Genomic DNA, 15,821 nt, shown 5'->3' with positions numbered 1-15,821 from the left:
ACACCAAACTTAAATTGTTGCTTGTCCCCAAGCGACCAAAAAAAAAAGTAGGATAAAAAGAAGAGAATATACAATGAATTCCAAAAACATCTATGAAGATCAGTCTTAATTAGATGAGCGGGGCTATTAGCTTTTTGCTTTTGAACAGTTTTGGCATCTCACTTTATCCTTTGAAGTTTAAAATGATTGGCATCTATAGGAACTCAGAATTTATATAGTGTTATTGATTCTCCTAGTTCAGTATGTTGATTCTTGAACACAGTTACTTTATGAGTCTTGGCCATGACGCTAAGCATTTTGTTTTCCAGTATTACCACCGGATACATAAATGCCACAGACACATAACTGGGTGAACCTTTTCAGATTGTGACTCAGCTTTGCTAGAGTCCCCAATTAGAGGTGTCCAGAGCTCTTAAGCACTCTCTTTTTGCTTCGGACCACGACTTTAACCGCTCAGTCTCAAGTTTTCACTTGACACCTACACGCCACAAGCACATGGTTAGGGACAGCTTGGTTTAGCAGCTTAGGCCAGGATTTTATTATTGTGGGCCCTCCTATCCACTGATGCTCAAAGCCTTGGATTTTTTTTATTTTACCCTTGCCTTTTGGTTTAAAGGGCTATTGGCTTTTTCTGCTTGCTTTTTCTTTTTCTCTCTTTTTTTTGCCTCTTTTTTTTTCTGCAAGCCTTTCACTGCTTTTTCTTGCTTCAAGGATCATTTTTATGATTTTTCAGATTATCAATAACATTTCTCCTTTTCCATTATTCTTTCAAGAGCCAACAATTTTAACATTCATAAACAACAAAATCAAAAATATGCATTGTTCAAGCACTCATTCAGAAAATAAAAAGTATTGCCACCACATCAAAATAATTAATCTGTTTTAAAATTCGAAATTCATGCACTTATTTTTCTTTTTTTTTATTAAAACATTTTTCTTTTAAGAAAGGTGATGGATTCATAGGACATTCATAACTTTAAGACATAGAAACTAAGATACTAATGATCATGTAGTAAGACACAAACATAAAGCATAAAAATTCGAAAAACAAAAAATAAAGAACCAGGAAATTAAAGAACGGGTCCACCTTATTGATGGTGGCTTGTTCTTCCTCTTGAAGATCTTATGGAGTGATTGAGCTCCTCAATGTCTCTTCCTTGCCTTTGTTGCTCCTCCCTCATGACTCTTTAGTCTTCTCTAATTTCATGGAGGAGGATAGAATGCTCTTGGTGCTCCACCCTTAGTTGTCCCATATTGGAACTCAATTCTCCTAGGGAGGTGTTAATTTACTCCCAATAATTTTGTGGAGGAAAGTGCATCCCTTGAGGCATCTCAGGGATTTCATGATGAGGAATTTCCTCATGCTCTTGCCCATGAGTGGGATCTCTTGTTTTCTCCATCCTTTTCTTAGTGATGGGCTTGTCCTCATCAATGAGGATGTCTTCCTCTATGTCAATTCCTCTATGGCAAATGAGATGAGGGAAGGCTAACCTTGCCAAAGTAGAGGACTTGTCTGCCACCTTGTGGAGTTCTAGAGATATAACCTCATGAACTTCTACTTCCTCTCCAATCATGATGCTATGGATCATGATGGCCTGGTCTATAGTAACTTCAGACCGGTTGCTAGTGGGAATGATTGAGCATTGGATGAACTCCAACCATCCCCTAGCCACAGGCTTGAGGTCATGCCTTCTTAGTTGAACCAACTTCCCTCTTGAATCTTTCTTCCATTGAGCGCCCTCTTCACAAATGTCTATGAGGACTTGGTCTAACCTTTGATCAAAGTTGACCCTTCTAGTGTAGGGGTGTGCATCTCCTTGCATTATGGGCAAGTTGAATGCCAACCTTGCATTTTCCAGACTGAAATCTAAGCATTTCCCCCGAACCATTTGTAAGCCAATTCTTAGGGTCCGGGTTCACATTTTGATCATGGTTCTTGGTGATCCATGCATTGGCATAGAACTCTTGAACCATTAAGATCCCGACTTGTTGAATGGGGTCGGTGAAAATTTCCCAACCTCTTCTTCGAATCTCATGTCGGACTTCCGGATATTCACCCTTTTTGAGCTTGAAAGGGACCTCGGGGATCACCTTCTTCTTGGCCACAACTTCATAGAAGTGGTGTTGATGCAAGGGGGTTCATCCTCCCAAGTCTCATTACCAACTAACTTGGCATTTAACTTCATGATTGCTCCAAGGTACTTAGCAACTTGCTCTTCAGTAACATCTTCATCTTCTTCAAAGGAAGAATACTCATCAGAGCTCATGAATGGCAGAAGTAAATTCAATGGAATCTCTATGGGCTCTGTGTGAGCCTCAGATTCTCATGGTTCCTCATTATGGAACTCCTTGGAGGCCAGTGGATGTCCATTGAGGTCTTCCTCAGTGGAAATCACTGCCTCTTCCTCCTCTCCAAGTTCGGCCGAGTGGGTAATGTTGATGGCCTTGTACTCTCTTTTTGGATTCTCTTCTGTATTGCTTGAGAGAGTACTAGGAGGGAGTTCAGCAATCCTCTTACTCAGCTGACCCACTTGTGCCTCTAAATTTCTAATGGAGAACCTTATTTCAGTCATGAAACTTTGAGTGGTTTTAATTAGATCAGAGACTATGGTTGCTAAGTCTGAATGGCTCTGCTTAGAATTCTCTGTCTGTTGCTGAGAAGATGATGGAAAAGGCTTGCTATTGCTAAACCTATTTCTTCTACCATTACTGTTGTTGAAGCCTTGTTGAGGCCTCTGTTGGTCCTTCCATGAGAGATTTGGATGATTTCTCCATGAAGGATTATAGGTGTTTCTATAGGGTTCTCCCATGTAATTCACCTCTTCCATTGCTGGGTTCTCAGGATCATAAACTTCTTCTTCAGATGAAGCTTCTTTGGTACTGCCTGTTGCTACTTGCATTCCAAACACACTCTAAGAAATCATATTGACTTGCTGAGTCAATATTTTGTTTTGAGCCAATATGGCATTCAGAGTGTCAATCTCAAGAACTCCTTTCTTCTGATTCGTCCCATTATTCACAGGATTCCTTTCAGAAGTGTACATGAATTGGTTATTTGCAACCATTTCAATGAGTTCCTAAGCTTCTATAGGCGTCTTCTTCAGATGAAGAGATCCTCCAGCAGAGCTGTCCAATGACATCTTGGACAGTTCAGACAGACCATCATAGAAGATACCTATGATGCTCCACTCTGAAAGCATGTCAGAAGGACACCTTCTGATCAATTGATTGTATCTTTCCCAAGCTTCATAGAGTGATTTGCCTTCCTTCTGTCTGAAGCTTTGGACTTCCACTCTAAGCTTACTCAATTTTTGAGGTGGAAAGAACTTTGTCAAAAAGGCATTGACTAGCTTTTCCCAAGAGTTCAGGCTTTCCTTAGGTTGTGAATCCAACCATATCCTAGCTCTGTCTCTTACAGCAAAAGGGAAGAGCATAAGTCTGTAGACCTCAGGGTCAACCCCATTGGTCTTGACAGTGTCACAGATTTGCAAGAATTCAGCTAAAAACTGATGAGGATCTTCTAATGGAAGTCCATGAAACTTGCAATTCTGTTGCATTAGAGAAACTAATTGAGGCTTAAGCTCAAAGTTGTTTGCTCCAATGACAGGGATAGAGATGCTTCTCCCATAGAAGTCAGGAGTAGGTGCAGTAAAGTCACCAAGCACCTTCCTTGCATTGTTGGCATTGTTGTTGTTTTCGGTTGCCATGGCTTCTTCTTGTTTGAAAAGCTCTGTTAGGTCCTCTACAGAGAGTTGTACTTTAGCTTCTCTTAGCTTTCTCTTCAAGGTCCTTTCAGGTTCAGGATCAGCCTCAACAAGAATGTCTTTGTCCTTACTCCTGCTCATATGAAAGAGAGAGAAGAAGAAAGTATGGAATCCTCTATGTTACAGTATAGAGATTCCTTAAGATGTCAGAGGAAAAGAAGAATAGAAGGAGGAGGTAGAGAGGAGAGAATTCGAACTTATAGAGAGAGGTGGTTCGAATTGCACATTGAGGAAGAGTGCTAGTCCCTTAAATAGAAAAATGTGAGAAGGGGGGAAGAATTTTCGAATACAAATTAAAAAGATTTTGAAATAATTAAAAGAAATTTTGAAAAATTGATTGATGATTTTCGAAAATTAAAGTTGAGAAAGTAGTTAAGTGATTTTGAAATTAGAAATAAAAAAGATATGATTGAAAATTATTTTGAAAAAGATGTGATAGAGAAAATATGATTGAAAATCAAATGAAAAAAAGAAAGTTTTAAAATTAAAGTTGATTACTTGACTAACAAGAAATTAGAGATATGATTCTAGAATTTAAAATTTGATCCTCTCTTAATAGGCAAGTAACAACTTGAAAATTTTGAATTAAATCATTAATTGTAACAAGGATTGTCGAAAATAGTAAAAAAATATAAAATGGAAAGAAATTGATTTTGAAAAGATATGATTGAAAATATATGATTTGAAAAATATTTGATTTTGAAAAATTATGAAAATTTGCAAAAGATTTGAATTAAAAACAAAATCTTACCTCTTGTGCCATCCTGGCATTAAACGCCCAGAATGGTATCCATTCTGGCATTGAACGCCCAAAATACTACCCTTTTGGGCGTTTAACGCCCAGCCAGGTACCCTGGCTGACGTTTAAACGCCAGTTTTCCTTCTTCACTGGGCGTTTTGAACGCCCAGCTTTTTCTGTGTAATTCCTCTGCTGCATGATCTGAATCTTCAATTCTCTGTATTATTGACTTGAGAAGATATAATTTTGAAAATTTTTTGAGTTTTTTTTAATGATGAGAAACAATAAAGTGAAACTAATCATAAAAAACTAGGATCAAATAAACAAAGCATGCAAGACACCGAACTTAGAAATTTTCATATTAGGAACACCAACAGATTGAGAATGCATATGAGAAACAACTAAACACACAAAACAAGAGAATTTAAAGATCGGAGCAAGGAAATCATCAAGAACATCTTGAAGATTAATGAAGAACATAATGCATGTAATTTTTGAAAGTTAGAAGAATGCAATTGACACCAAACTTTAAATTAGACACTAGACTCAAGCAAAAAACATAAAATATTTTTGATTTTAAGATTAAAATTTTTTTTTATTTTTTTTTTGTGATTTTTCGAAAGTTATTTGGGAAAGAAAATAAAGGGATTCAAAATTTTTAATAAGAATTCCAGGAATCATGAAATGTTAGTCTAAAACTCCCGTCCAGGAATTAGACATGGCTTACTAGCCAGCCAAGCTTTCAATGAAAGCTTCGGTCCAAAACACTAGACATGACCAATGGCCAGCCAAGCTTTAGCAGATTATTACTTTCAATAGCAAAGTTGATAGAAATCAATAAGCTCTTGTGATGATAAGTTGAAACCTCGGTCCAAAAGTTTAGACATGGTTTCACAACCAGCCAGACTTCAACAAATCATCATGAAACTCTAGAATTTATTCTTAAAAACTCTGAAGAACAGAAAAGAATTTTTTTGCATTTTTGAAAAATTTTTTCGAAAATAAAAAGTAAAAAGCTTAAACATAAAATAAAAGTACCTAATCTAAGCAACAAGATGAACCGTCAGTTGTCCAAACTCGAACAATCCCCGGCAACGGCGCCAACAACTTGGTGCACGAAATTGTGATCATCAATGGTGCCAACAACTTGGTACGCACAATTGTAATCTCAACTCTTTATCACAACTCCGCACAACTAACCAGCAAGTGCACTGGGTCGTCCAAGTAATAAACCTTACGTGAGTAAGGGTCGATCCCACGGAGATTGTCGGCTTGAAGCAAGCTATAGTCATCTTGTAAATCTCAGTCAGGAAGATTCAAATGGTTATGGAGAATTGATAATTAAAAGATGAATAAAATATAAAATAGGATAGAGATACTTATGTAATTCATTGATAAGAATTTCAGATAAGCGTATGAAGATGCTTTGTTCCTCATGAACTTCTTCTTTCCTATTGTCTTCATCCAATCATTCATACTTCATTCCATAGTAAGCTTTATGTTGGGCATCACTATTGTCAATGGCTACTTCCCGTCCTCTCAGTAAAAATGGTCCAAATTCGCTGTCATCGCATGGCTAATCATCTGTCGGTTCTCGATCATGTTGGAATAGCATCCATTAATCCTTTTGCATATGTCACTACGCCCAACACTCGCGAGTTTGAAGCTCGTCACAGTCATCCCTTCCCAGATCCTACTCGGAATACCACAGACAAGGTTTAGAATTTTTGGATCTCAGGAATGGCTGCCAATAATTCTAGCCTATACCACGAAGGTTTTAATCTTAGATTAGAAACCCAAGAGATACACATTCAAGCTTGTTTGCATGTAGAACGTAAGTGGTTGTCAGGCACGTGTTCATAGTTTAGAATGTTGATGAGTGTCATATAATCATCACATTCATCATGTTCTTGAGTGTGAATGAATATCTTGGAGAAGAAATTGGCTTGAGTTGAATAGAAAAATAATAGTACTTTGCATTAATTCATGAGGAACAGCAGAGCTCCACACCTTAATCTATGGTGTGTAGAAACTCCACCGTTCAAAATATAAAAGTGATAATGGTGTTCATTGGCTTTGGCCCCCAGAGGGGGAACCAGAAGAACCAAGATCAAAAGTATGTGAAAAGTATCAAAATACAATAGCAAAAGGTCCTATTTATAGAAAATTAGTAGCCTAGGGTTTACAGAAATAGGTAATTAATGCAGAAATCTTCTTCCGGGCCACTTGGTCTATGCTAGGGCTGAGCATTGAAAATTTCACATGTAGAGACTTTTCTTGGAGTTAAACGCCAGCTTTTGTGCCAGTTTGGGCGTTTAACTCCAGCTTTCAGGCCAGTTCTGGCGTTTTGACGCCAGAATTTCTATGCTGACTTGGAACGCCGGTTTGGGCCATCAAATCTCAGGAAAAGTATGGACTATTATATATTGCTGGAAAGCCCAGGATGTCGACTTTCTAACACAATTGAGAGCGCGCCAATTGATCTTCTGTAGCTCCAGAAAATCCACTTCGAGTGCAGGGAGGTCAGAATCCAACAGCATCTGCAGTCCTTTTTTAGCCTCTGAATCAGATTTTTGCTCAGGTCCCTCAATTTCATCCAGAAAATACCTGAAATCACAGAAAAACACACAAACTCATAGTAAAGTCCAGAAATGTGATTTTTATTTAAAAACTAATAAAAACATAATAAAAACTAACTAAAATATACTAAAAATATACTAAAAATAATGCCAAAAAGCGTATAAATTATCCGCTCATCACTCAGTGCGAAGGTAAGGATCCTTTTGTAATTGCTTATGCATCTAAGACTTTAGATGCTGCTTAGTCTAATTATACTACTACTGAAAAAGAGCTTCTTGCTATTGTAATTGCTCTGGATAAATTCCGAGCCTATTTACTTGGTACTAAGCTAGTAGTGTACTCAGACCATGTAGCTCTAAAATATTTATTAGCTAAAAAGGAGTCCAAACCAAGGCTAATACGTTGGATATTGCTGCTACAAGAATTTTATTTAGAATTTAAGGATAGGAGTGGTACCCAGAATTTAGTGGCAGACCATTTGAGTCGCCTTGAGCACATTAAGGATGACTCCACTCCTATAAATGATAATTTCCCATTTGATAGCTTACAAGCAGTATCTGAAGTAGTTCATTGGTATGCACCTGTAGCTAATTATTTAGTTAGCCACACTTTTCCTCCAAATTTTACTAAGCATCAAAGAGACAAGCTGAAAAGCGAGTCCAAATATTATATATGGGATGATCCATATTTATGGAGATGTGGTGCTGACCAGGTAATTAGACGGTATGTGCCTCAATCAGAATTCCAGTCCATCTTAGAGGCTTGCCACTCATCTGAGAGTGGAGGACATTTTGGCCCTCAAAGAACAGCTATAAAAATTTTAGACTGTGAATTCTGGTGGCCTACTCTTTCTAAAGATGCTGCTGAATTTTGTAAATCTTGTTCCCCATGCCAAAGGTTTGGTAATATATCCAAGAGGGACGAGATGCCTTAACAGATTATGCTTTTCTGTGAAATTTTTGATATTCGGGGCGTTGAATTCATGGGTCCATTTCCAAATTCTAATGGTTAATTTTATATATTGTTAGCTATAGACTATGTTTCTAAATGGGTGGAAGCAATTTCTACTCGCACTGATGATTCTAACACTGTTGTTTCCTTTGTTAGAAACCATATTATCTGTCGCTTTGGATCACCATGAGCAATCGTGAGCGATCAAGGCACCCACTTCTGTAACAGGAGACTAACAGGATTACTTAAGAGGCATGGGATCATTCACAAAGTAGCAACAGCTTACCATCCTCAGACCAATGGGCAAGCAGAAGTCTCTAACAGATAAATTAAGCGTATTCTAGAAAAGATAGTAAAACCTCATAGGAAGAACTAGAGTGCCAGGCTACAAGATGCACTCTGGGCATATATTACAGCGTACAAGACACCCATTAGGATGAACCCCTTCCGCTTGGTATACGAAAAGGCTTGCCACCTCCCAGTAGAGGTGGAACACAAGACTTTCTGGGCTGTGAGGGAGTGCAACATGAATCTTAAGAAAGCTGGTGCTGAAAGAAAGCTGCAACTAGCAGAACTAGAGAACCTTCGCCTAGAAGCATATGACAACTCCAGGCATTACAAAGAGAAAATGAAGGTTGTCCATGACAAGCACATTAAAAGGAGAAAATTCAGACCAGGGGACTTAGTTCTTCTATATAACTCCAGAATGAGGCTTATGCCAGGTAAACTGAGATTAAGATGGGAAGGTCCATACAGAGTAGAAAAGGTAGAGCCATAGGGAGTTTTTCACCTGCGTCATCCTACTAGCTCCAAATTTCTAAAGGTCAATGGACATCGCCTAAAGCTTTATCATGGTGAGAAGATAAAAGATAAAAAAGAACTAGAGGTTTTCCTCTTGGAAGACCAACCGATAGAAGCATAATAAGCCTAACGAACGTCCAACTTAAGGACGTAAAAGCAAAGTGCTAGGTGGGAGACAACCCACCATGGTATGATCGTTCCATTTTAGTCTTAGAGTTATTTTTACTATACTTTATGTTTATAATGTTAATGACTCTTCTCATCATCCCTGCATATAGTTTACATTAGCAGTTCGCATAATTAAAAAAAAATACAGGCGACGCGCAAGCATCGCTGACGCGTCCGCGTCACAAGTGCGTTGGGAAGAAAACAAATTGGACAGAGAGTCACGCGAGAGCGTGGCTGGAGGCGTGCCTTAGGTACAAAAATGCCCACGCGACCGCGTCACCCACGCGGCCACGTCATTTGGAAAATAAGCCTCAAACGCATCCGCGTCACCCACGCGACCGCGTGCTCCTAAAAATCGACGTAAAAGAGGTGTATGGCAGCAAGTTATGATGGAGTGGGGTTGGAATGATGCTAGCAGCACCAACCCTACCACACGAACGCGTCACCCACGCGAACACATCATTTTTTGAAGTGTAGCCATTCAAGCGATCGCGTCACCCACACGAACGCGTCACCCAGAATTTTGGCAAAATGAGTTTGAGACAAAGAGTTGCGCGAACGCGAGGCTGCTCTCGTGCCACTGGCAAAAATCAAGTCACGCGTCCGCATGACTCACGCGGTCGTGTCACTTGAAAACACCGCACACCACGCAAACGCGTCACTCACGCGTCCGCGTCACATGCACGTGAAATCTTCAAAGCTCAGCCCAAACACTCACCAAGTGGGCCTCGGAAGTGGATTTCTGCACTATCTGCACTTAGTTACTCATTTTCTGTAAACCTAAGTTACTAGTTTAGTATAAAAACTACTTTTAGAGATTCATTTTGTAACTTGTGACATTTTACATCTCATATTGTATCTTCTACGGCATGAGTCTCTAAACCCCATAGATGGGGGTGAGGAGCTCTACTATCTCTCAATGGATTAATGTAATTACTATTGTTTTCTATTCGATCACGCTTGATTCTGTTCTAAGATACTCACTCGTACTTCAATATAAAGAATATGATGATCTGTGACACTCATCATCATTATCAAATTCATGAACGCGTGCTTGACAACCACTCCCGTTCTATCTGAGCTCAACATAGTCATTGGGCGACAGCTTGAGTGCGTATCTCTTGGGTCTCTGATCCACGAGTTTGACTTTCCTCTCCTGACAACAGAGCATTTGAATCTGTGAGATTAGAACCTTCGTGGTAGAGGCTAGAACCAATTGGCAGCATTCCTGAGATTCAAAAAGTCTAAACCTTGTCTGTGGTATTCCGAGTAGGATCTGGGACGGGATGACTGTGACGAGCTTCAAACTCACAAATGTTGGGTGCAGTGATAGTGTGCAAAAGGATAGAGAGATCCTATTCCGACACAAGTGAGAACCGACAGATGATTAGCCGTGCGATAGCTGTGCCTAGTATTTTTCATTCGAGATGAGAGATCCAACAGTTGATTAGCCGTACAGAAACCGTACCTGGACCATTTTCACTGAGAGGACGGATGGTAGCCATTGACAATGGTGATCCACCAACATACAGCTTGCCATTGAAGGAGGCCATGCGTGTTTGCAGAAGAAGACAGTAGGAAAGCAGAGATTCAGACGACAGAGCATCTCCTGAACCTCAACCTGTTCCTCATTACTGAATCACAAGTATCATTCATTTCATGTTATTTACTTTTCATAAACAAAATCATTTTTATCACTAATCTCCTGACTAAGATTTACAAGATAACCATAGCTTACTTCAAGCCTGCAATCTCCGTGGGATCGACCCTTACTCACGTAAGGTATTACTTGGACGACCCAGTGCACTTGCTGGTTAGTTGTGCGGAGTTGCAAAGGTGTGATTGCAATTTCGTGCACCACTCCCTGTGAGATGTGAAGAAGAAGGAAGAATGATAACAGAGAGCAGAGAGAAAGAATTCGGCTATGAGGAGAGAAGAATTCGAAAATTAGAAGTAAGAAGAGAAAATATTTGGTTTTTATTTTTATTTATTAATTAAATTCGAAAACAAAATTAATTAACTAAAAAGATTTGAAAATTATAGAATGAATATTCAAAAAAGAAGAGAGAGAAAGAGAGAAGTGATAAACCCTATTTTTAGGGTTTATCTTGTGTTGAATTTAGAGGGTTTTGTTAACTTTTCCCCCATTTATCCAATGAAATAGTATGGTTTTGTAAATTCTCCTTTAATTGTGCTTAAGAGTGAAAACATACTTTCTAGGTCTTAGAATAGCTAAATTTAATTCACCTTGATTCCATGAGATGCCTTGATATGTTTGTTAAGTGATTTCGGAATTAGGAGGCAAAGATTGGATTGAGAGAATGAAGAAAAACCATGTAGAAATGGAGAACTCATGAAGAAATGAAGGAATCGCAAAGCTGTCAAGCCCGACCTCTTCGCACTTAATTGATCATAACTTGAACTACAGAAGTCCAAATGAGGCGGTTTTAGTTGTGTTGGAAAGCTAACATCCGGGGCTTCAAAATGATATAAAATTTGCTGTAGTTGCATTGCGTTTAGTGGCACGCACGCGCATTGTACGCGTATGCGCCGATGTTGCACGTGACTCACTTAAGTGCAACTCGTGGCCAGCGATTTCTGGTGCATTTTGGCCCCAATCTAACTCATTTCTAATGCTATTTAACCCAAGGAATGAAGAGGAATGAGGCATCTAGTTAGTTAGTGAGTTTTATTTTAGTTTTATCATGCTTTAGTTAGTTTCTAGAGAGAGAAGCTCCCTCTTCTCTCTAGAATTAGGAGTAGGTTAGATCTAGATTAGGAATTCTTAGATATAAGTTAATTTCATTCTTTGATTTACTTTTCCTTTTGTAATTCTTCTTCTTCTACATCTCTTCTTTCTAGTTTTGCATTTAATTCTTGTAATTCTTTACTTTTATGTTGATGCACTTTGTTCTTCTACTTCTCTTTAATGTAATTTATGATTCATGTTCCTTTACTGTTGATTTGATTTGTTGTTGTTTAATTCCTTGCAATTGAGTAGTGTAGATTTACTTTCCTTGCAATTTTACTATGCTTTCCTTTTATTCCTTCCAAGTGTTTGATGAAATGCTTGGAAGGATGTTAGAGTATAATTCTATGCTCTTGGCTTGGTAAGGTAACTTAGGAACTCTTGAGTTACTAATGTCCAAGTAATTGATGATTGGGAGCCATTAAGTCCAGGTCTCACTAATTGAATTGGTGGAGAGCTAGGACTTATGGACTTGGATTGATATAGCTCATTTGACTTTCTTTTACCTAGTTATAAGATGACTTAATGGGATTGATCCTTGCCAATTCTCATGTTGTGGTTAGTGACAGGGATAGAGATCCTTGACCACCAAACCTTGCCAAGACCTTTTTGTTATTTGAATTTCCTTCCCATTTATTTTTCATGTTCTCTTGTCAAAAACCCCAAAACATACCTCATAACCAATAACAAGAACACTTTGTTGCAATTACTAGGGAGAACGACCCGAGGTTATAATACTTCGGTTTATAAATTTATGGGTTTGTTTTAGTGACAAACAATCTTTTGTATGAAAGGATTATTGTTTGGTTTAGAAATTATACTTACAACGAGAATTTATTGTGAATTCTAAACCGTCAAAAATCCGTTCATCAAAATGGTGCTGTTGCCGGAGAATTGCAATGGTGTTATGTTATTGGTTATTGTATATATGTGATTATTGTGAATAGCTTGATTTTTGGATTGCTTGCTAGTCTTTGCTAGTTTAGGACTTTGTTTCACTATTTTTCTATTAGCGTTTGAATTTATTTTCTCTTTTCACTATGAATTCTCACTTTGGCTATGAGTTTGGTTCTCACTATGTTATAGGAAATGAGAGCTTCAATGAGTATATGTATCAAGGATGGGACAATCAAAGGTGGGAGGAGCCATATGCATATGATCAATCTTCATGGCAACAACCTCCACCAATACACTATGAACAAGAACTACTCTATGAGCATATCAATCCAATGGTTATGGTGAATCTCCTTGTGACTTTCAAGAACTACCACCATATGCCTATGAGTCATATCCTCAACATAACCCTCAACCATACTCACAAGCCCCTTCTTACCAACCACCTTCATATGACCTTAATCCATATCCACCATTCCAACAACCATATGAGCCATATGAACCACATATAGAGCCACCACCATTCCAACATCAATAATTTCAAGAACCACCTCCAATGTATGAAAATTTTTAACCACAAGATGAATTCTAATTTCCACCACAACCTCCCATGGAAGAATACTTATGTCCATCGATCCAAGAGCTGTATAATCCCAATTAGATTATCCAAGAGGAACAAGAGTCAAGGGATCGTCTCAAGGAAACATTGGATCAACTTCAAGCAACCACGGAGCGTGTTATGCAACAAGTGGAAAGAGTGGAAAGTATTGAACCACCACAACTCTACCAAGAGAAACCACCTTCCTACTACGAGTCCTTCCTTCAAAATGATGAACCATTCCATCTACCCCAACCTCCAATGTATGACATCCTTGATGTTCTTATTCAAGGACAAGAGGAGATGAAAAGGGATGTGGAATAATTCACGGCTGCCTTGGATGAGGTGGTAAACCGGCTAGCATCCCAATGCTTAAACACTCAAGGAACTCCCATGGAAACATGTGGAGAATCAAATGAAGAGCATAACATGAAAGAGAGATTGGTGGAGAATGAGGGGTGTTGCTCTGTTTTGGAAAAATTGGAGGAAGCTATAATTATTGAAGACAAGGAAGAAGTGGTTGAAGACTTAAGAGATGCGGAGCCTCCATGGGAACATAGAGTTGAAGAAAACCCCTCCAAGAAGATTGAATTTGATGCTAAAGAGGAAAGTGCACATCTTCCGAAGCATATTCCATATGAAGAATTGGATGGGATAGAGCAAGAATCAAGTTCCATTGGTGATAAAGATCAAGAATCAAATCCTAGTGGTGAAGAATTCTTTGAACCTGAAGAACCTTCTCCCGATGAGATAGAAAGTAATGTGGAGGTAAAATTCTCTCACCTTCCCATTTATGATTTGAGTAAGGGAAAAAGGCTTAGATAAAATTGTTGAACAAAGGATTGAGATTAAGAGATCTTGTGAGGAGGTAGAGATCCTTAGAAAAAAGGTGGATGGGAATTGAATACACTTTGTCAAGACCCTTGGGAGCTTTTTTACCTAGGTTGTCATCTACTCCTTCACTTGAGTGGGTAAAATTCATTTCTATTAGCTTTATCGTCCCACTTGAGTATGGCTTGTTTGAAACGGATTGTCAACTTAGGATGCTTTGTAGGATGAAGCGTAAGAGAAAGATGTTTCATGGTTGGCATTGTAAATCAAGGCTCATTATGGTAGATGCGTCAAACATGAAATACAAAGATTGGAGTAGTGCTCAAATAGAGGGGTCTAGGAGGCTTGTTGGTGACTTTATTGAGAATTCATCTTGCTTACCACCCAAATGGAATAATGATGATCAACTTGAAGATGGGTGTGGCAACAAGATATGGGATCCGGGAATACATGAGGATCAATTTTGGGAGCCCATAATCTATGAAGAACTCCATCAAAGCTTGGGAAAATTGAACTTGAAGAATGGAGCTTGTTGGAAATGCAAGCATTGGTGGGTGTTCAAGGATGGTTTCAAGCACAAGCCACCTTGATAGAGCTCCCCATAAGTCCAACTTAAGGACAATAAACAAAAGTGCTTGGTGGGAGACACCCTACCATGGTAAACTCTTTTCATTTTTCTCTTTTGTAAATATTGGTAGAATAGCTTTGATTTCATGTTTAGTTTAGTTAGCTGAGTATATTTGGTAGTATAATATGTTAAATAAGGTTTTAGGGTGTTTTGGTAGCTGTTCGGAGGTTTGGAAGGCTTGGTTTGGTGCAAGAACTTGGAAAAATTTTGAAAAACAGGGCACCAACCTACGCGTGCGTGCACTTGGTGCGTACGCGTGACCCAAGCATTTTCGACCATCCAAGTGCACGCGTACATGGTGCGTATGCGTGGATGCAAAAAATTCCATCCCCACCCAAAAACCCGAGAGTTAGGCCTGCACTGTGCGAACATTGGGCCTAAGGCACAAACCAACTCGCGCGTACGCGCACCTAGCGCGTACGCGCACCTGATTCTAATTGTGCAATGCATGCGTACGCACGCCGTATGCACGCGCGTCGATAGCGCCACCTGCCCTCCTGGTACATTTTCCAGAGAGTTGGGCCAACCTTGGGCTAATGCTGTGCCCTACGCCTAATTCAACCCACGCCTGCGCACACCTGGCACGTACGCGTCCTTCTGCCAAACTCCGCATCGACGCGTGGGCGTGCATGACGCGTTCGCATCGGTAAAAAAAAGTTTTTTTCTCATCTTCCATTTTCTTTTGTCCATTGCATTCGCATACTTTTATTCTTTGCGTTTTCATTTTGTTTTTATAGCTTGTTTTTACTTTTTTTTTCGAGTTTTTTATTTTAATAATGGTATTGAATTCTCTTACTCAATTGTTGAGAATTCCTTGCATTGCTTTGGTGCTTCTTGACTTGTTTGATATTGTTGGGTGATGAAACTTTTAAATCAATGCTTCATCTTTTATGACCCTTGTATCCCTTGTGCATTGATATGAACTCATATTATTTTTCATGATCCACTTTTTCTTATTTGAACTTGATGCTCAATATGCTCTTCATGCTTTGACTTTACTCTTGCATCAAGTAGTAGATGATATGCCTTAGCTTATATTATTTTCTCACTCACATGTTTTAGCTACCATGTAGTAGAGAACTTTACTCTTATTTGGCATTAGCCCCTGCCTATGTTCT

Source organism: Arachis hypogaea, chromosome 17 (genome assembly GCF_003086295.3).
Source record: "Arachis hypogaea cultivar Tifrunner chromosome 17, arahy.Tifrunner.gnm2.J5K5, whole genome shotgun sequence".
NCBI lineage: Eukaryota > Viridiplantae > Streptophyta > Magnoliopsida > Fabales > Fabaceae > Arachis > Arachis hypogaea.
The sequence above is the reverse complement of the archived record's forward strand: the minus strand, read 5'-3'. Positions refer to the sequence as shown.